Raw genomic sequence first — 23,104 nt, 5'->3', positions numbered from 1 at the left:
CTCAAAATCAAAATAGAACTTCATGATGTGGGAAAAGGTAATAATAAAATAGATATTGAAAAAAGCATCCTGGTTCTGTCGCAGATGTAAGGATAGCCAAACTGGAGTTTTGGATATCAGCTGTTATGGATTTGAGCCAAATCATCTTCATTTTGGTCTGTAGAAATCGCTTTAGTTAATCTTTCTGGAATCCAAATCGGCTGCTGTTCTCCCTGTGGAAACAAACAAACAGACCCCTGACTCCAGACAATTTCTAGGTCAGGACCTTTCCATTGTCCTGTTAGAATATCCTTCCAAAGTACCTTGGGCTTATGTACATTTTTTGGACACGTATGCCTTTCTGCAGCACTAAGCCCTGATGAATCCAAATTTAAAAAGTTTAGAGTAAAAAGTGTTATTTCAAGTTTATCTTTGGGGAATATATACCCCTTCCCAATTCCTTCTTTTTGCTTTAATAAGTACATTTTAATAGTTTGATGAGCTCTTTCAACTATGCCTTGTCCCTGTGGATTGTATGGGATTCCTGTTATATGAGTAATGCCAAATGATGAGCAAAATTGTTTAAAAGAGGTAGAAGTATAACCAGGGGCATTATCTGTTTTTAACTGTTTTGGAATGCCCACAGTGGCAAAATTTTGTAAGCAATGAGCTATAATATCTGAAGCTTTTACAAATAGAGTAAAAAGTACAAATGAGGTAAGGTAACCATTCTGCTATCATTAATTCAGTTATCCATGGATGTATTCACCTATTTGAGGATTTCTCATATGTAAAGCAGAGTGCTGGGTCCTGAGTACATGCAGAGGGACTATGACAAAGTGTCTGTTCTTGAGGATTTCAATCAAGAAGGAAAACTGACAGGAACATGTTTCATTATACTTCCATGTTTATAATCATATTCTCTTGAGATAGTCCATGGACTCAGTTATCCATATATTCACCAAAGTCCCATAAAAAGCATCTATGCTAAATATCTGCTTTAGAAAATTCCTAAGCTCCTGCCTGTCAAGATCTGTATTTTAACAGCTTTGATCTAGTTTGCTTTTCCTGCTCCCTATTATTTTACTTTCTATTACTGTTTATCCATAGCCTTGCTTTCCTCTTACTCCAGTGAAACCTGTCTCTCTAGTCATCCCGTCTCCACAGTTGACCATTCTTAGGGCAATTCTATTCCACTTCGTCTCTCTTTTATATTTTCTAAAACAATTTGTGTATAAATTTGCTTATCCCTTCCTTAAATATTTGATAAAATTTACAGTAAACCCCTCTGTAGGCCTGGAGTTTTCTTTCTGTGTAGGTTTTCAACTGTGTTATGTTTATTTAATTTATATAGAGCTAATTCAGTTTTTCTTTCTAGCAATACCAAGTACAATTTAATAAATTTCTATCTTTGAAGGCATATGTGTACCTCATTTAACTACTAAATTCATTCATGTAAAACTGTTTATACTATTATCTGATTATGTCCATGTCTACAGTATTTGTAGTGATGTCCTCTCTGTTATTTCTGATACTAGTAATTTGTATAATTTGTCTTTTTATCCTAAGTATTCTTGTTAAATTTTATTTCACTTTACAAAGACCTTGACTTTGACTCAGTAGTTTTGAAATAACTGATTTTATTTTTCCTCACACTTATATCTGTTTGATTCTTTAGGGTCTATTTTCAAAAAATATCAATAATCTGACAATTTCTCATTACTTCTATGATATCAATTATACCAAGCCATCATCATCATTAATCTAGATTACCACAGTGGTCACCTAATTAATAACTGCCAAACATCTATCTTAAGCATGGTATCCACAATTATTTTTTATATTTTTAATTGGTAGATAAAACCATATGTATTTACCTTGTACAACATGATGTTTTAAGTTATATACATATTGTGTATATAATGACTAAATATAGCTAATTAATGTGTGTTACCCCATGTAGTTACCATTTTTGTGGAGATTTGGGGAGTTCTGAGGGATACAACTCAGAATGTGTATATATACCACAGTTTCTTTATCCATTCATCTATTGAAGGGCATCTAGATTGGGTCCACAGTTTGGCTATTGTGAATTGTGGTACCAGGAACATTGATGTGGCTGTGTCACTGTAGTATGCTGTTTTTAATTCCTTTATGTATATAGACCGATGAGTAGGATAGCTGGGTCAAATGGTGGTTTCCATTACAAGTTTTCTAAGAAATCTCCATACTGCTTTCCAGATTGGCTACACCAATTTACAGTTCTGCCAGCAATGTTTGAGTGTGACTTTCCCCCCACATCCTTGCCAACACTTAATCTTGTTTGTATTCCTGATAACTGCCATTCTGAATGGAGTGAGATAAAATGATAGAGTGGTTTTGATTTGCATTTATCTAATTACTCAAGATGTTGAACATTTTTTTCATGTATTTGTTGATCAATTGTATTTCTGCTTCTGAGAAGTGTCTGTTCAGCTCCTTAGCCCATTTATTGAATGGTTCTTTTTTTTTTTTTTGGTGTTAAGTGTTTTGAGTTCTTTATGTATCCTGAAGATTAGTGCTCTATCTGACATGCGTGTGGCAAACATTTGCTTCCAAAATGTAGGCTGTCTCTTCACCTTATGGTTTCCTTTGCTGAGAAGAAACTTTGTAGTTTCGATCCATCACTTTTATTGATTCTTGATTTTATTTCTTGCATTTTTGCAGTCTTTTTAAGGAAGTTGGGGCCTAATCCAAAATTATGAAGATTTGGGCCTATGTTTTTCTCTATTGGGCATAGGGTCTTTTGTCTAATTCCTATGTGCTTGATCCACTTTGGTTTGAGTTTTGTACACACTGAGAGATAGGGTTTTAGTTTCATTTTGCAGCATATAGATTTCCAATTTTCCCAGCACCACTTGTTGAAGAGGCTATCTTTTCTCCAATGTGTGTTTTTGGTGCCTTGGTCTAGTATAAGATAACTGTATTTATGTGGGTTTGTCTCTGTGTCTTCTATTCTATACCATTGGTTTACATGTCTATTTTGGTGCCAGTGCCATGCTGTTTTTGTTATTATAGCTTTGTAGTCTAGTTTAAGTTCTGGCATTGTGGTGCCTCCTGCTTCACCGTTCTTGCCAAGAATGCTTTGGGATTCTGGGTCTCTTATTTTTCCAAATGAACTTCATTATTGCTTTTTCCATATATATAAGGAGTGACATTGGGATTTTAATTGGAATCACATTGAATCTGTAAAGCACTTTGGGTGGTATGGCCATTTTGACAATATTAATTCTACCTATCCAGGAGAATGGGAGATTTTTCCATCTTCAAAGGTCTTCTTCAATTTCTTTCTTTAGTATTCTATAGCTTTCATTGTATAGGTCTTTCACCTCTATTGTTAAAGTGATTCCCGAGTATTTTATTTTTTTGAGGCTATTGGGAATGAGGTAATTTTTCTAATTTCTCTTTGAGAGGTTGCATCACTGATGTTTGGAAATGCATTAATTTGTGTGCTATTTTACTACCATGCTACTTTGCCGAATTCATTTATTAATTCTACAAGTTTTCTGTTGGAATTATTTGGAGCCTCTAAGTATAGAATCATGTCATCAGCAAATAATGATATTTTGATTTCTTCCTTTTCTATTTATATCTCTATAATTTCTTTCATCTGTCTAATTGCTCGGGCTAGAGTTTCAAGAACTAAATTAAATAGAAGGAGTGAAAGAGGGCATCCCTGTCTTGTTGCAGTTTTTAGAGGGAATGCTTTCAATTTTTCTCTGTTAAGAATGATGTTAGCCTGGAACTTAGCATAGATAGCTTTTACAATGTTGAGATACGTTCCTGTTATCCCTAGTTTTTCTTGTGTTTTGAACATGAAAGGGTGCTTTCTCTGCATCAATTGATATTTTATCTTTAAGTCTATTGATGTGATGAATTATGTTTATTGATTTCCGTATGTTGAACCAACCTTGCATCCCTGGAATAAACCCCACTTGATCATGGTGCACAAGTTTTTTCTTAATATACTTTTCTATGTCATATGCCAGAATTTTATGGAGAATTTTTACACCTATGTTCATCAGGGATATTGGTCTGAAATTTTCTTTCTTGGATATGCCTCTGATTTCAGTATCAGGATGATACTAGCCTCATAGAATGAATTTGTAAGTGTTCCCTCCTTTTCTATTTCATGGAATAATTTGAGGATTCTTGGTGTTATTTCTTCTTTATAGGTCTTGTAGAAAGAACTTGGCTGAGAATCCATCTGGCCCAGGAATTTTCTTGGTTGGTAGACTTCTGATGGCATATTCTACTTCCTTGCTTGAAACTGATCTATTTAAGTTGTGTATGTTCTCCCAGATCAGTTTGGGCTGAACATACGCCTTTAGAAATTTGTTGGTGTCTTTGAGGTTTGCTATTTTACTAGAGTATAAATTTCAAAATAGTTTCTAATTGTCTTCTGTATTTCAATAGTGCCTGTCATGATATTTCCTTTTTCATCATGGATTTTAATAATTTGAGTTTTCTTTCACCTTCTTTTTGTTAGAGTGGCTAAGGGTTTGTCAATTTTATTTATTTTTTCAAAGAACCAGGTTTTTCTTTTGTCAATTTTTTGAATTGTTTGTTTTGTTTTAATCTTTTGATTTCAGCCCTAATTTGACTTATTTCCTGTCTTCTACATTTGTTGTTAGCTTGTTCTTTTTCTAAGTCATTTATTTGCTGACTTTTTCTCCTTTTAATAAGTGAGCTTAATGCAATTAACTTTCCTCATAGCACTGCCTTTATAGTATCTCAGAGATTTTGATATGTTGTATCAGAGTTCTCATTTACCTCTAAGAGATTTTATCTCCTCCCTGATGTCTTCTGTTATAAATGCATCATTCAGTAGCATATTATTTAGTCCCCAGATTTTGGAGTAGCTTCTCTTTTTAATTTTATCATTGATATCTAATTTCATTCTTATTGTCAGATAGAATGCATGGTAGTATCTCTCTCTATTTTTTTCTTTTGTATTTGTAAAGATTTGCTTTGTGGCATAACATGTGGTCTATTTTGGAGAAGGATCCATGTGCTATTGAGAAAAAAGTGTATTCATTTGTTGTTGGGTGGGATATTCTATATATACTTGTTAAGTCTAAATTATTGATTTTTTTATTGAATTATATAGTTTCTTTGTTTACTCTTTGTTTAGAAGATCTATGCAGTGGTGAGAGAGGTGTGTCAGTCACCAATTATTTTCGTGTTGTGGTCTATTTGATTCTTGAGGTTAAGAAAGAGTTTGTTTGATATATATAGATGCCCCATTGTTTGGAGCATAGATATTTATTATTGTTATGTATTGTTGATGTATGATTCCTGTAATTCATATGAAATGACCTTCTTTATCTTCCTTCACTAACTTTGGTTTGAAATCCACTTTATCTGATGTGAGAATGGAAATCCCTGATTGTTTACATGGTCCATGTGAGTGGTATATTTTCTCATCCTTTCACCTGCCATCTGTGGATGTCTTTTCCTGTGAAATGACTCTCTTAAAAGCAGCATATTGTTAGGTCTTTTTTTAAACTAATCTACCAGTTTATGTCTTTTAATTGATGAATTTAGGCCAACCACACTCAGGGTTATTATTGAAATGTATTTTGTATTCTCAGTCATTTTGATTTATTTTTGGTTTTTAACTTGGTTTCTCTTTGATTGGCCTTTCCTTTAGTGGAGTTCCCCTGTTTGCAGATTTTTATTATTGTTTTTTATTTCTTCCTCATGGAATACTTTGTCAAGAATGTTCTGTAGTGTAGGCTTTCTTTCTGTAAATTCTTTTAACTTTGTTTATTATGGAATGTTTTTATTTTGTCATCAAATCTGAAGCTTAATTTTGCTTGATATAATATTCTTGGTAGGCATCTATTTTCTTGCAGAGCTTGGTATATGTTGTTCCAGGATTTCCTGGCCTTGAGGGTCTGGGCTGAAAAAGCTGCAGAGATCCTAATTGGTCTCCCCTTTATGTAATCTGATTCTTCTCTCTTGCAGCCTTAAAAATTCTATTCTTATTCTGTATGCTAGTCATTTTCATTAAAATGTGCCTTTGTGTAGATCTATTGTAACTCTGTAAATTTGGTGTCCTGTAAGCCTCTAATGTTTGATTTTCCAATTTATTCTTCATGTTTGGGAAATTTTCTGATATTATTTCATTGAAGGGATTGTGCATTCCTTTAGTGTGAAACTCTGTGCCTTCCTCTCTCCCAATAACTCTTAGATTTGTTTTTTTTAAAATTATATCCCATAATTCTTGGATGTTCTGTTTGTGGTTTCTTACCATGTTCACTTGTGGTCAATTTTATTTTCCAGATTATATATTTTGTCGTTATTGTTTGAGGGTCTGTCTTCCAAGTGATCTAGTCTGTTGGTGATGCTTTCTATTGAGTTTTTAAGTTTGATTTATTGTTTCCTTCATTTCAAGAATTCCAGTTTTCTTTTTCTTTCCAAAATCACTGTCTTTCTTGAAGTAATATTTTGCTACTTGTATTTGCTCTCTTATCTCTTTGTTGGTGTGATCAATGGTTGCCTACATTTGCTCTCTTATCTCATTGTTGGAGTGATCATTTTTTGCCTGTATTTTCTCATATGTCATTCTTTAATTTACAGATCATTTTAATTATGTACATTCTAGACTTCTTCTCTGTCATTTCATCTACTTGCATTGCCAATGGATTCTATTGTAATAGTATTTTGGTTTGTTTGGAACATTTTCCTCCCTTGTTTTTTAATGTTGTCTATGTATCTTCCTGTCTTGCAGTAGGGATCTGAGATATTGCAATTTCTACCCTATAATCTTGTACTATTACTATCCCTGCAGGTTAGGAATACTTCACCTTTAAGGGGCAGATTAGTGTTTACAGCACTTGATGCAACAAATATACAGCCATAAATCAATTAAAGTAGACACTTACAGTTTTGCCACTACAAACAGAAATGACAAGTATGGTTATCTTCTACCATATAGCCAGTAGGGTTGCATAAGGGTTTATAGTTTCTAGTGGCAGACACAGAGAGAAGGGGCATAGGATATGATGCTTATGAGGTAGGATGTGAGAATATAGAAGTATTAGATTATAGAATGAGTGAAAGGGGAGGGCTGTGGCTGTGGCTCAGTGGCAGAGCATTCACGTAGCATGTGCAAGGCCCTGGGTTTGATCCTCAGCAGTACATATAAGTAAGTACATAAAATAAAGGTATTTAAAAAAAAGAATGAGTGAAAGGGGAATCAATATAAGTTGGCTGTTAGCAAAGAAAAGAAAGAGAGGATGGCGGCGAATGGAGTGCATCACCCCCGTGTACCGCGTCACTGTGCGGGTGAATGACGAGTTAGAACGGCCAAAAGCTATCTTGTTAGTAATTTCCAGCAAAATTTGGATGCACCGAAACCTAGAGGAAGGATTTCCATTGCCCGAGAATCGGTTACTGGGGCTCAACCACGAGAGATTTGTCCGCCCGGAGATTCAAGCTGCTTATTCAGCGGCTCGCCCCGCTGCTAGAGACTGCGGCGCGCACCGGGAAATGGAGTCCCTAGAAACGGGTGAGCTAGCAACGCAGAGATACGGCGCTGCAGATTCTGCGGGCTCCTGCCGGCTGTGCCCTCACTGTGCTCAGTGCTGAATTCTGGGTTTGAGATGGGGGAAGGAAGCGGTCCAGTTCTGTTCTCCACACCGGTCAGGCCACTGAGGAAGCCATCGGCCACCATCTTGGAGAGCTGACGTCATCATTGCCAGTTTTTGACTGATCACAGCTCATTCAGCCATAGAACAGGTCTGTGACATCTTGACCATCCCCCATACAGTGGGGAAATCACATAAAATCTCTCCCTGGCTTTCCGGGGGCGGGATTAACAGAGTGAAAATGAGTAGAGGCGTGGGGGGAAGGTAAAGGCACCTGACCCCCAACTCCTCCCTCCCACCAGCAGCGAGAACGAAACCTGTTTCACCAGCTCTAGGAGGAGGGGCTAGTGGAGGGAATCAAAACAATAAGGTGCCAGTTCCAAAAGCCACGTTCCACATCCAGGAAACTGCAGGCACAAAGTGCAGTTTGAACTGCCGAGAGGTATTACACTGGGAAAGGCCTGGCTGACAGGAGAAGCCAGGGGACTAGAAACCAGGAATAAACCTACGCTAACAGGTTTTGAGAGACACCAGTGGGGGGAGGAGGGAGCGGCCTCACACGGATTGTTTCCTACAGCCGTAGGGCAAAATCTTGGCCTGGAAGGCACAGCACCACCTACTGGAAGCGAAGAAAATAGAAGCCTAACAGTGTCCCTTTTTTCTTTTAATTTTTTAATTTTAATTTTTTTTCTTTTCTACAATTATACTATTATTTTTTTAATGTAATTTTTATTTTACAGCATTTTATTATTTTTTTTATTATCATTTCCTTTTCTTTACTATTCTTTTCTCTTTCTTTCCTCTCTCCCTCTCTCTTTCTTGGTTTGCTTCCTTACCTTTTCCCCATCTTTCTTCTTAAGCATGACCACCCAGATTATGTACAACTTACTAAATGCAAATAGATGAATACTACAAATAGGTCCATAGTCCGCCTAAGCCCTTAACTACCCCCAAGTACTCCTGTCTATTCTCTTGTAAATATCCGCCTGCATTGGAGCAACCCCCCAAATAAGCTAACATATACTAACCTCCATACCATCAAATCGCCCAACCTCAACATAAAATCCTAAGTTCAAATCTCAATTCTATACATGCCATCAAAATCTGTAGGCCTCTAATGAAACTAATGAATTTACCTTAATTCACAATTAAATCCAACATCTCTAAACATTGTCTCCCAACACAAAGGAGAGATATTGGAACTATAAAAACCAAAACAAATTTAAAAAAGAAAACAGAAACACAGCAGTCAAACAGAGTGGGAAAGCAACGTGAGCACCATGAAAAAACAAGGGAAAAAAGGATTACAAACAATGCAGGACAACTTAAATTCACAGGAGAATCTAGAGGCTTCATAAAAATGGTCAGAGAAAGAACTCAAGGCATACCTAACTCAGATGGAACGGAATCTTAGAGAAGACATTAGACAGCAAGTCCAAACAATGAAAGTATACTTGGAAAACTAATTAAATAAGCAAATTCAAATGGCAAAGAACGAGCTATACCAGGAGATAGAGATTTAAAAAAAAATCAAACAGTAATCCTAGAAATGCAAGAAACCATAAACCAAATTAAAAACTCAAACGAGAATATTACAAATAGACTAGATCAAATAGAAGTCAGAACATCAGATAATGAAGTCAAAGTGTATCAACTTGAAAAGAATATAGTCGACACAGAAAGGATGCTAAGAAATCACCAGCAATCTATCCAAGAGATATGGGATGTTATAAAAAAACCAAACTTGAGAGTCATCGGGATAGAAGAAGGTATAGAGGTTCAAACCAAAGGAATGAACAATCTATTGAATGAAATAATCCTAGAAAACTTCCCAGATATGAAAGATGGAATGGATTGCCAAATCCTGAAAGTCTACAGGACCCCAAACATACAAAACCGTAATAGACCCACTCCAAGACACATAATTATGAAGACATCCAACATACAGAACAAGGAGAGAATACTAAAAGCTACGAGAGAAAGAAGGCAGATTACATTGAGGGGTAAACCAATTAGGTTAACGGCTGATTTTTCATCACAGATCTTGAAAGCAAGAAGATCCTGGAACAACGTATTTCAAATACTGAAAAATAATGGATTCCAACCAAGAATACTGTTTCCAGCAAAATTAAGCTTCAGATTTGACAATGAAATTAAAATATTTCACGATAAACAAAAGTTAAAAGAATTCACAGCCAGAAAACCAACACTGCAAGGCATTTTGAGCAAAACACTACAAGAAGAGGAATTGAAAAACAGCACCCAAAACTAACATTGGGAGGTAACTCAGTAAAGGGTAGAACAAAAAATATAACCAAAAAGGAAAAATGAGCCATATTAAAATAAATAAATAAATAAGCATGACTGGAAGTACAAACAATATATCAATAGTAACCTTAAAAGTTAACGGCTTAAATTCACCAATCAAGAGACAAAGGCTAGTAACCTGGATTAAAAAAAACAAATCCAACAATATTCTGCCTTCAGGAGACTCATATGTTAGGAAAAGACATACACAGGTTGAATGTGAAAGGCTGCGAAAAATCATACCACTCACATGGTCCTCGGAAGCAAGCAGGAGTGGCCATACTCATATTGAATAAAATCAACTTCAAACCTAAGTTAATCAAAAGGGATAAAGAAGGCCACTATATACTGTTAAAAGGAACCATCCACCAACAAGACATAACAATTATCAATATGTATGCACCAAACAATGGTGCTGCAATGTTGATAAAAAAAACTCTCCTCAAGTTTGAGTCAAATAGACCACAACACAGTAATTATCGGTGACTTCAACACACCACTGTCTCCATTGGACAGATCCACCAGACAAAAACTGAATAAAGAAACTATAGAACTCAATAACACAATTAATAACCTAGACTTAACTGACCTATATAGAATATATCAACCATCATCAAGTGGATACACGTTCTTCTCAGCAGCACATGGATCCTTCTCAAAGATAGACCATATATTATGCCACAGGGCAACTCTTAGTAAATATAAAGGTGTGGAGATAATACCATGCATCTTATCTGATCATAATGGAATGAAACTGGAAATCAATGATAAAAGAAGGAAGGAAAAATCCTGCATCACCTGGAAAATGAACAATATGCTACTGAATTATCAATGGGTTACAGAAGACATAAAGGAGGAAATTAAAAAATTCTTAGAGATAAATGAAAATACAGACAAAACATATCGGAATCTATGGGACACAATGAAAGCAGTTTTAAGAGGTAAATTCATTGCCTGGAGTTCATTCCTCAATAAAAGAAAAAACCAACAAATAAATGAACTCACACTTCATATCAAAACCCTAGAAAAGGAAGAGCAAAACAACAGCAAATGTAGTAGAAGGCAAGAAATAATTAAAATCAGAGAGGAAATCAACAAAATTGAAACAAAAAAAACATTGAAAAAATTGATAAAACTAAAAGTTGGTTCTTTGAAAAAATAAATAAGATCGACAGACACTTAGCCATGCTAATGAAGAGAAGAAGAGAGAGATCTCAAATTACCAACATACGGGATGAAAAAGGTAATATCACAACAGACACTATGGAAATACAGAAGATAATTAGAAATTATTTTGAAAACCTATATTCCAATAAAATAGAAGATAGGGAAGATATTGATAAATTTCTTAAGTTATATGATTTGCCCAGATTGAGTCAGGAAGATACACACAATTTAAACAGACCAATAACAAAGGAGGAAATAGAAGAAGCCATCAAAAGACTACCAACCAAGAAAAGCCCTGGACCAAATGGATATACAGCGGGGTTTTACAAAACCTTCAAAGAAGATTTAATACCAATACTTTTCAAATTATTTCAAGAAATAGAAAAAGAAGGAGCTCTTCCAAATTCATTCTATGAGGCCAACATCACCCTGATTCCTAAACCAGACAAAGACACTTCAAAGAAAGAAAACTACAGACCAATATCTCTAATGAACATAGATGCAAAAATCCTCAATAAAATCCTGGCGAATCGAATACAAAAGCATATCAAAAAATTAGTGCACCATGATCAAGTAGGATTCATCCCTGGGATGCAAGGCTGGTTCAATATACGGAAATCAATAAATGTTATTCACCACATCAATAGACTTAAAGATAAGAACCATATGATCATCTCGATAGATGCAGAAAAAGCATTCGACAAAGTACAACACCCCTTTATGTTCAAAATACTAGAAAAACTAGGGATATCCGGATCTTACCTCAACATTGTAAAAGCTATATATGCTAAGCCTCAGGCTAGCATTATTCTGAATGGAGAAAAACTGAAGGCATTCCCTCTAAAATCTGGAACAAGACAGGGATGCCCTCTCTCACCACTTCTATTCAATATAGTTCTCGAAACACTGGCCAGAGCAATTAGAAAGAAAAAAGAAATTAAAGGCATAAAAATAGGAAAAGAAAACTTAAATTATCACTATTTGCAGATGATATGATACTATATCTAACAGACCTAAAAGGGTCTACAAAGAAACTACTAGAGTTAATAAATGAATTCAGCAAAGTGGCAGGATATAAAATCAACACACATAAATCAAAGGCATTCCTGTATATCAGCGACAAATCTTCTGAAATGGAAATGAGGACAACCACCCTATTCACAATATCCTCAAAAAAAAAAATAAAATAAAATACTCGGGAATCAACCTAACAAAAAGAGATGAAAGATTTATACAATGAAAACTACAGAACCCTAAAGAGAGAAATAGAAGAAGACCTTAGAAGATGGAAAAATATACCCTGTTCATGGATAGAAAGAACTAACATCATCAAAATGGCGATATTACCAAAGTTCTCTATAGGTTTCATGCTATGCCAATCAAAATCCCAAGGGCATTTCTTGTAGAAATAGATAAAGCATTTATGAAATTCATATGGAAAAACAAAAGACCCAGAATAGCAAAAGCAATTCTAAGCAGGAAGTGTGAGTCAGGCGGTATAGCGATACCAGATTTCAAACTATACTACAGAGCAATAGTAACAAAAACAGCATGGTACTGGTATCAAAACAGGTGGGTGGACCAATGGTACAGAATAGAGGACACAGAGACCAATCCACAAAATTAGAACTTTCTCATATTTGATAAAGGGGCTAAAAGCATGCAATGGAGGAAGGATAGTATCTTCAACAAATGGTGCTGGGAAAACTGGAAATCCATATGCAACAAAATGAAACTGAATCCCTTTCTGTCGCCATGCACAAAAGTTAACTCAAAATGGATCAAAGAGCTTGATATCAAATCAGAGACTCTGCGCCTGATAGAAGAAAAAGTTGGCTCCGATCTACATATTGTGGGGTCGGGCTCCAAATTCCTTAATAGGACGCCCATAGCACAAGAGTTAATAACTAGAATCAACAAATGGGACTTACTCAAACTAAAAAGTTTTTTTCTCAGCAAGAGAAACAATAAGAGAAGCAAATAGGGAGCCTGCATCCTGGGAACAAATTTTTACTCCTCACACTTCAGATAGAGCCCTAATATCCAGAGTATACAAAGAACTCAAAAAAATAACAATAAGATAACAAATAACCCAATCAACAAATGGGCCAAAGACCTGAACAGACACTTCTCAGAGGAGGACATACAATCAATCAACAAGTACATGAAAAAATGCTCACCATCTCTAGCAGTCAGAGAAATGCAAATCAAAACCACCCTAAGATACCATCTCACTCCAGTAAGATTGGCAGCCATTATGAAGTCAAACAACAACAAGTGCTGGCAAGGATGTGGGGAAAAGGGTACTCTTGTACATTGTTGTTGGGACTGGAAATTGGTGCGGCCGATTTGGAAAGCAGTATGGAGATTCTTGGGAAAGCTGGGAATGGAACCACCATTTGACCCAGCTATTGCCCTTCTCGGACTATTCCCTGAAGACCTTAAAACTGCGTACTACTGGGATACTGCCACATCGATGTTCATAGCAGCACAATTCACAATAGCTAGACTGTGGAACCAAACCAGATGCCCTTCAATAGATGAATGGATAAAAAAATGTGGCATTTATACACAATGGAGTATTACGCAGAACTAAAAAATGACAAAATCATAGAATTTGCAGGGAAATGGATGGCATTAGAGCCGATTATGCTAAGTGAAGCTAGCCAATCCCTAAAAAACAAATGCCAAATGTCTTCTTTGATATAATGAGAGCACCTAAGAACAGAGCAGGGAGGAAGAGCAGGAGGAAAAGACTAACATTAAACAGAGACATGAGGTGGGAGGGAAAGGGAGAGAAAAGGGAAATTGCATGGAAATGGAAGGAGACCCTCATTGTTACACAAAATTATATATAAGAGGTTGTGAGGGGAATGGGGGAAAAAAAACAAAGAGAGAAATGAATTACAGTAGATGGGGTAGAGAGAGAAGATGGGAGGGGAGGGGAGGGGGGATATTAGAGGATAGGAAAGGTAGCAGAATACAACAGTTACTAATATGGCATTATGTAAAAATGTGGATGTGTAACTGATGTGATTCTGCAATCTGTATACGGGGTAAAAATGGGAGTTCATAACCCACTTGAATCTAATGTATGAAATATGATATGTCAAGAGCTTTGTAATGTTTTGAACAACCAATAAACAGAAAATAAAACAAGTACTCGCTGTCTTGAAGAAAAAAAAAAAAAGAAAAGAAAGAGAGAGTGGTGACCCCTTGCTAGGATCCCTGTTGCCTCTGCAATAGGATGGTGACTATCAGCACACATATTAGGAATATCCCTGGTGCAACTGGGACCACAGGGACCTGGTAATGGTTTCCAGGTCCTGGTTCTTGTCCCTAGATGGAAGTAGCCACATTCCTAGTTGGTGGTGGCAATAGCGTCAAGCCTATAGGTACCTTGCTGTTGGGCTTCCAGGCCTCAGTTTGTGTCCCAAGATGGAATCTGCCCCAACTAGAGGTGGTGGAGGTAACCCAAGATGGTAGAGGAGGTGTCCCAAGATAGAGACAACCATTTTAAGAGATGGGGCTGGAAGGGTGGGCTGTGCAATAGCATTGGGAAGCCTGTTTCATGATGGCATGTTGTGGCGTATTGTGCCACAATGGGCATCTGGCTTCTAGCCCTGTATATTGTCCCATCATGGAGATTACCACATGGGAAGGGCTATAGCAGTGGCTTCAGTGTCCCAAGACGGAGGTGGTTTGGTTAGTCATCTCCATGCAGGCTTAGTGGTTCCTTGCTCCGTATGAGGTGGTGCACAGTAGGTCCCAGTCCAGGCTCTGTCTAAGGCAGTGTGCTATCCTAACTCTTTTTAATTTCTCAAAAACTTTAAGATATATACAGCAGATTTAAATAAGGTTATTCTACAAGAGTAGTTGTCAGATGAATTTCCCTTGTTGCTTACCAAAGAGTAAAGAAATTGAGCAAAATAAATATTTCTTCATCTAAAATAAATTAAGATTTAAGGCAAGTGTACTTACCACTTAACTGCTATAGATTTCTAAGACCAGTAATTCTGAGTAACTATCTGGATCCAACTCTTGAGCATTTTTTGTTTTATGTTAAAATATGTTTTTAAATTCTCTGAATCGCTTTTACTCTCAAATTTCATTGTTTCTCCTTTTCAGTTGTTAAAAAGATTTTAGGTGGGCTGTCAGTCAAAGATAATAGATCTATAAGCTTCTTCACAATATTTTTTAAAATCCTTTCCACAATACAAACACAGCCAAAAGAAAAAAATTCAGAAGGATTAATTGACAATTAACTTCCAAAAATTGGGGTTACCTTAGTCTCTACCTTCATATTCTCTTAGTAATTTGTCATAGAATATTTTGTATTCCTCTTAATAATATTTAAAGTAGTAGAGATGATTTTTCTCTCTGTTTAAATTTGCCCTTTTACTAAATCCATCACATATTGGTATTTATTTTTGCTTTATTTTTTGTACACTTTACTATTAATGTGTAGTGAACAAAAATCTCTAAGGACTGTACAACTATATCAATTTCAGCAATAACAATTTATCCCAACATAGATTACACAACTCCTTGGATAACTGATATAGTACACATTCTTTCCATTTTCATGAGATCTTGCCTCTCTACCTATGTAACAAGTTGTAATGTAGTTATTGATGGATATAATATGAGACGGTAGTCTTTTAGTAGGGAATCCATGCAGAACTCAAAGATGATGATAATAATAATGACAATGGTTAATACTTTCTTTTGGAGGTGCTGGGGATCAAACTCAATGCCTTGTGAATGCTAGGCAGGCACTCTAATATCTTCAGCCCAATAAATATTTTAAAGTTTAAATCCTATGTGGGTTTCTCTTATTTAAGGTTTATAAAACTCAGAGATTCACAAAATTTTGAAATTAAAAGCTTTAAAGATAATTTAATCCAGTGTTTTCTAAAATGAGGTATATGTATGTTTGATAGGATTCTTCAATTATAACTAAGTGATATAGATTAATCATGCTTATAGCAATATATGTGCCAATTTGAATCAGTATTTAGTAATTTAAAGTATTATTTTTGTTTGCTCTTCCTTAATACTGTGTTATCTGAATGAAGGACAAGTATTTGACTTCTATACATTTCTCTCTTGGTAGATTTCTATAAGTTTCTAGACCTTAAGGATATTTTGAGAATAGCAGAGGTTTGGCAATGATGTTGAAAATGGTTTCTGTGACAACGATCAGATTGCATTGCAGAATTGTGGAGGGACTGTCTTACACAGATATTGGGAAACTATGTAGGTGAGTATTTCTGAATGAATAAAAAGTGTGAGACTCATTACAGACACAGAGATATAGCCTTTTGGAGCTTAAGATTATTTTGAACTATAACTGAAATCTACCATTCTGTATAGTAGGATGAGAATATTTGAAAACTACATACCTAGTACACTGTCCTTACTGTATAGAAACTGAGATGAGATAAATTAAATGATTTAACCCCATGGTCATAATATTAAGGTCACAGTGGAGATCAGAAATTAATTTTCTTCTTTCAAGGACATTTCCCTCTCCACTGCACCTCACTGATCCTTCTTATATATTTCTCATAAGAGTACTATTTTTGCCCTGGGACTTGATGACTAATTTTTTAAATGGGTAATCATAGTCCTGTCACAATTTTATTGGCCTCTCTGGAAGCAGAAAATAAGTACACTCTGTCTTCTGGAAACTGGCACTTTTGTCATAAATATCAAATGATCTCTTTATAAAATTTAATTTTGTATAGAATATTGTGTGTATTTGAGAAATGTTTCATAAGTAGACATGATTCTATGATTAGAACTTCAAAGTATTTTATTAGGCCTTAGTTTTAGGCCACAGAGTTTAGTGATTGTTAAAAAAGACATCTGTTTCAGGTAGACAGCTTTTATGATGATGATATCAGGATGTCAAAAACAATAAAAATGTCTCATTTATAATTCCAACTATTATGACACATAGTTTAAAACAAACAACTTAGATATAGAGCAGCTATGTACACATACCACACTTCAGCATAACCCTACCTCTGTGGCTTTAAACTTCTGCATTTGTGAGAACACATCAAAGAACATCTTCTTTCAAACTTGGAAATATCTCATTCTCCCAAAAAGAAGTTAACTTTTGATTGTAATCCCCAAATGTGAACAACACACTCTATTTCTTGTCATTCTTTCACAAATGGAGATAAAGCTTCTGCCAGTAGCAAAGCAACTATTGACTACAGCTAATTATGTGTGATAGGGAAAATTATTATACCCCCACAATGTCCAAATACTAATTCTATAAACCTGTAGAAAGTTTTACATGGTGTGAACGATATCAAAGGTGTTATTAAGTCAAAGATCTTGAGAAGGGAAGATGAACTGATTATCCAGGTGGGTCCAATATAACCACTGAGGTTTTTTGTTTTTGTTTCTGTTTTTATTTTATTAAGTGGGAAGTAGAAATGTCATTTAAAAAGTATAAATGACAATGAAAGTCTAAAAAATAGGTAATTTGGTGATGGACACAGAAGTCAATCAGAAAAATATTTTTTCATATTTTTTAATTAGGTACATATGACAGCAGAATGCATTTTGATTCATTGTACACAATTGTAGAATAACTTTTCATTTCTCTGGTTGTACGTGATGTAGCATCACATGTGCAGTCATGCATGTACCTAGGGTAATCATGTCCATCTCATTCCATCATCTTTCCTGCTCCCATGTGCCCTCCCCACCTCCCCTCCCTGAAGAAAGATTTTTAAGTACTATGATGCTGACTTTGAAGATGAAAGGAGAAAATATATAGGTAAAGAAATTCAAGTGACTTATAGAAGCTGGACAAGATAAGAAAATAAATTCTCTCCTAGATACTTCAGAAGGAATACATCCTTGTAAACACCAGGATTTATAGGATTTCTAATCACCAGACTCTAATATAAAAATAGGATCTTTTGCTGGATGCAGTGGTGCATGCCTGTAATCCCAGTGGCTCAGGAGGCTGAGACAGGAAGATTGCAAATTCAAAACCAGTCTCAGCAAAATTGAGGCACTAAGCAATCCAGTGAAATCCTGTCTCTAAATAAAATACAAATTAGGGCTGGGAGTGTGGCTCAGTGGTTGAGTTCCGCTGGTCCATTCCCTAGTACAACCCCCCCAAAAGTATTTTATAACACTAAGTTTCTGGTAATTTGTTATAGCAGCAACAGGAAATTAACGTCTGGTTTTTTTGGCAGAAAATAAGAATATAAGGAAGTTTTTCTTCAAGAAGAAAAAGGAACACATAATGACTATTTTCTGTTAAGAATAATCTTCATATGCTTCTTTAGTGTTTATAAAGTAGGAATTTTAATAAATATTAGATTGCTTAAGATGTTAATATTTTTTTAAAGAGAGAGAGAAAATTTTTTAATATTTATTTTTTAGTTTTTGGTGGACACAACATCTTTATTTTATTTTTATGTGTGCTGAGGATTGAACCCAGCGCATGCCAGGCGAGCACGCTACCGCTTGAGCCACATCCCCAGCCCCAAGATGTTAATATTTTATTAGCTACCATAATAATATGAATAATACATATTCATAGGATAAATTCAAACTCAATTTAAAAATACAAGTACAAGATGGGTGTAGGTGTAGTGGCACATGCCTGCAATCCCAGCAGCTCTGGAGACTGAGGCAGGAGTATTTCAACCTCAAAGCCAGCCTCAACCACTTAGTGAGTCCCTGAGAAATTTAACAAGACCCTGTCTCAAAATAAAAAATAAAAGAGGAGTGGGCATGTGACTCAGTGGTTAAATGTTCCTTCCTTTAATCCCTGGAAACAACAACAAAAAAGTACACTAGAACCCTTCATTGATTAGAATTTGAGAGTATAGAGCCTATTTTAAGTGCTTTACATATATTATCTTGCTTATTCATTCAAATCTATAAAATATGTATGATTCTTACCCCAATTAATACATGAAATTTAGACTGAAAGAAGCTACATAATTTGTCCAGGATCACATAGCTAGTAAATGGCTAATACCTGCTTTTATTCCTTATGGTCATATGCTTTGGGTGCTTGTGTGAATGCGATTTGTTTCATTTCTAGTGAAATATGGCATAGCCATATTGAATATCCTAATCTTAAAGAAATAGTACAATTCAATTTAACAGATATGTATAGCCATGGAACCATACCCTGTTCAAGATACAAAATATATTCAGAAATGTAAGGGCTCCTCCTATGTTCTGCTGAATACTGATGATATATCAATTGCTTTTGCCAATTCTTAAACCTCATAAAATTGAAACCTATGCTGTTTATTATCTTATTTCATATTCCTAATGCACAAAAATATATTTCAGTTAACCTATGTTGTTACATATATTATTTTTTCTTTTTTTTTTTTGACTTAAGCATCCCATTACATGAATACACTACACTATGTGTCCTTACTACTATTAGAAATTGGGAATTTTTTCCCATTTGTTTTCACATTTGGTGTTTTTATGAATTATCTTCTATGAATACTTATATACAAATCTTGTGATAGAAATTATCTCTTTTTTATTGGACATAAAATTTAGGAATAGAATTTGTAGATTATGGGGTAATTGATACTGGCAAACAATTTTCCAAAGTGGTTATATCAATTTACTATCCTGGAAACAATGTATGATATTTTCAATGCAAAACTCATAGTTTTCTCCATGAAGTATACTGCTAGTATCACAGCAAAATAAATTGATAGTAGAAATTTGTGTAACGGAGTAATTTATAAGCTGTGTTTTCAGTTAATAATGTGTTCTTTTTTACCTGCATCTGTATTCACAGGCCTGTATGGTGACTACTTTTGTTCAGACCATCTGATACCTGGAAGTATGATCAATCAATGAGGGTAGTTTTTCATTTACACTAATTGAACAAATATATTTGGAAATTCATGGGGAATGTACAAGGACAGGTGCTAAAGTGAGCTGAACAAACATGGTTTCTGTACTTATGGAATTGACAGTTCTAAGTGAGACAAACAAGTAATAAACACAGAGGAAAGTATAAATTTACTTTGTTTTGATTAAAAGTGGTTTCAGCATAGACCTGAGTAAATCCTGAAAGGCTTCCTGTAGTAAGAGACCTTTATCTCAAAGAAAACCATAGAATTCCAACCCTAACTAGATTACATTTGACTACTAAGACATCATAAAAATTACTCAAAATGATGGTTCAAAATTCTAATTATTTTAGGAAGAGTGGAACATATATGTGTTAGCTTTTTATCACCATTGCAAATAACTGAAACTATCAAATTAAAAAGGAATTTTTTTTTTGCCTCACAGATTTAGAGGTTTCAGTCCATGATTGATGGGGCCTTTACACACACACACACACACGTTCAAATTCACATTTTAAGGAGATAACTGGAGCTGTAAGATGAAACACAATAAGAAGGTTAAAAAGCTCTAGATAAATATTCCACTTAGATTGAACTAATTCAGTGATAGATGATGGCTTATACCAGAGTAGACTCATGTAGTTGGAAAGATATTTATGATTTCAGGATATTTATGAGGTAGAATTTGTGGCACTTGATTATTTCTTGCATATATGATTAGGGGTAAAGGAAGAATAATATATGGCTCCCATACTTAAGGCTTAATTAAAAAAAAAGTATGGGTGTTCAGTTATACATTGAGAATGAGCAAAAAGATAAAAAATTAAAAATGATTTTTGGGAAAGATAATGAATTCTGCCTGGGACCTATGGAGGAGCTAGTTGATTCCCTGTCCTATGTCCTGTCAGCCTACCTCTGAATTCACTTATCACATCTATACATAGTACCTATACACCCAGAAAGCTTTCTCAAATGTCTTTAGACTTCTTCACTGACCTTTCATATTCAGTCCACTTTTTGGGACAACTTGACAGTGCTGAAAATTTGATACTGCTAAAGGCAATTGGAAAACAACCATACTGCCAGAATCTCCAAACGGGAGGATATATGAGTGTTTCCCATAAATTGCATAAGGATCAAATGTAAGAGAGAGAGCAAGTGAATGTCTTAGATACAATGTGCTAGGGGATAGTTGGAGGGGCAAGGGAATTTGTGTAAAAAGAAGCTGGAAACTGTACTGGCAGATGCCTTGGGGTTATGGAAGGAATTGAAATCACCAATCACAATAGGAAAGATTTAACTCTTGTCAAGGAAAAGCCAAAAGAGAGGTAGATCCTCAGTGATGAGTGGGGAGAGTAGTTCTGAAGAACAGTAAAGGTTAATAAAGTCAGCATGCCTTAAATAAGGGGCTAGTCCAAGAGAATGCATGTCATCAATTAGCACCGTCCATCAGATAAGAACTTTACTACTCTCATTAATTTCTCAGTTTCCTCATGCTCCAACTTTGGAGGGGAAATAAAGTGAGAATAACTACAAGGATTGAAGGAGTATAAATATTATATGGGAAAAATGTGGAAGTGGCCAATGTGTATGTCCCTGTGCTCATTGCAAGTGCTCAGTTTTCAGTGGGTACACATTTTTATTATTATGCAGGAAATAATTCTCTACATATTTATATTATGTATATACATGTGTAGATGTGGGAACTTGATCTCAAGAAACAGAGTTATTGTAAAAAGAGTATACACATTTTAAATTTTATAGATATTGCTAGATTCTTTTCTTTTACCATTAATTTAACTGGTAGATAAAAGTATGAAAATTTACACACAATAATGGAATAACATGATGTTTTAATATATTGTGTAATAGTCCAATTAGGTTGAACATTTGTCCCTTCAAGCATTTGTTTAAATGTTTAACCAATCCACATTGTGAAGGTTTTAAAATATATCTACGAATTCTTTGATATCCTTCCTTTACAAGGAAGTGGACTAATTTTGTACCTTTTGGGACGGGTTGTACATGATGATTTCTTTCCATTAAAAAGAATGTGATAAAACCAGTTTTTTTTTCTGAGACAACACCATAAAAAGAATTAAGATTTTCTCCTCTTTCTCTCATACCACTCTTTCCAGGAAATGCCATATTTAGAATGCTTTAAGAATGCTATGGGAGGCTCTATTTTGTGATAAAATTAGGTTTCCTGAGAGTATCCAGTGAGGAACTGAGAAGTTCTTCAAATCAGCCATGCAAGGACTCATAATGGAAGTGGCTTCACAAGTGACTTTAGACAATGTCTTATTATCAACATCATGAAAAATCCCAAGACATAATCAATCATTTAATCCACTTCTGAATTCTTTATCCACAAACACTGGGATAATAAATATACATTCTTGGGGCTTGTTGTGGCTTAGTGGTAGAGCACTTGCCTAGCATGTGCAGGGCACTGGGTTGGATCCTCAGCAACACATTAAAAAAAAATTATGGTGTCCAGCTACAACTAAAAAAAACGCCAAATATTAAAAAATGTTAAAAAAATATGTTTTTTAAGCTTCTAAGTGGCAAGAAATATTTTTATATAGCAACAGATAATATATACACTTTTACCAACAAGGTATGAAGGGGTTGTTTTTTTTCCTGAAACCCCAGAGAGTATCAACCCTTTTATTATTATGTTGTAAATTTAATGAGGAATTAGATCTAAATAAACATGATTCCTTCTCATTTCTTCAACATGTAAATATTGGAGTACTTAATGATGTCTTTGGAATATTTTTCTTCATAAGCATTCAATTTTCCATTTTTTTGTACCTGGGATTGAACCCAGGGTGCTTAACCACTGAGGCACATCCCCAGTCCTTATTTATACATTTATTGATTATTTTGAGGCAGGATCATTCAAAGTTGCTTATGGCCTTGGTAAATTGATGAGGCTGGCTTTGAATTTGCAATCCTCCTGCCTCAGTCTACCAAGCTACTGGGATTACAGGTGTGCACCACATTCACTTCTTTGAGAATTTCATTAAAGCTTATGGTTTTGAAACTTAATTATACATTTATAATTCTCAAATTTACATCTCTAGCCCTGACCTCACTTATTCATATGCCTATTTAATATCTTTACTTGGATGTCTAATGATC

This window comes from Marmota flaviventris, chromosome X, assembly GCF_047511675.1.
Source record: "Marmota flaviventris isolate mMarFla1 chromosome X, mMarFla1.hap1, whole genome shotgun sequence".
Lineage (NCBI taxonomy): Eukaryota > Metazoa > Chordata > Mammalia > Rodentia > Sciuridae > Marmota > Marmota flaviventris.
The sequence above is the reverse complement of the archived record's forward strand: the minus strand, read 5'-3'. Positions refer to the sequence as shown.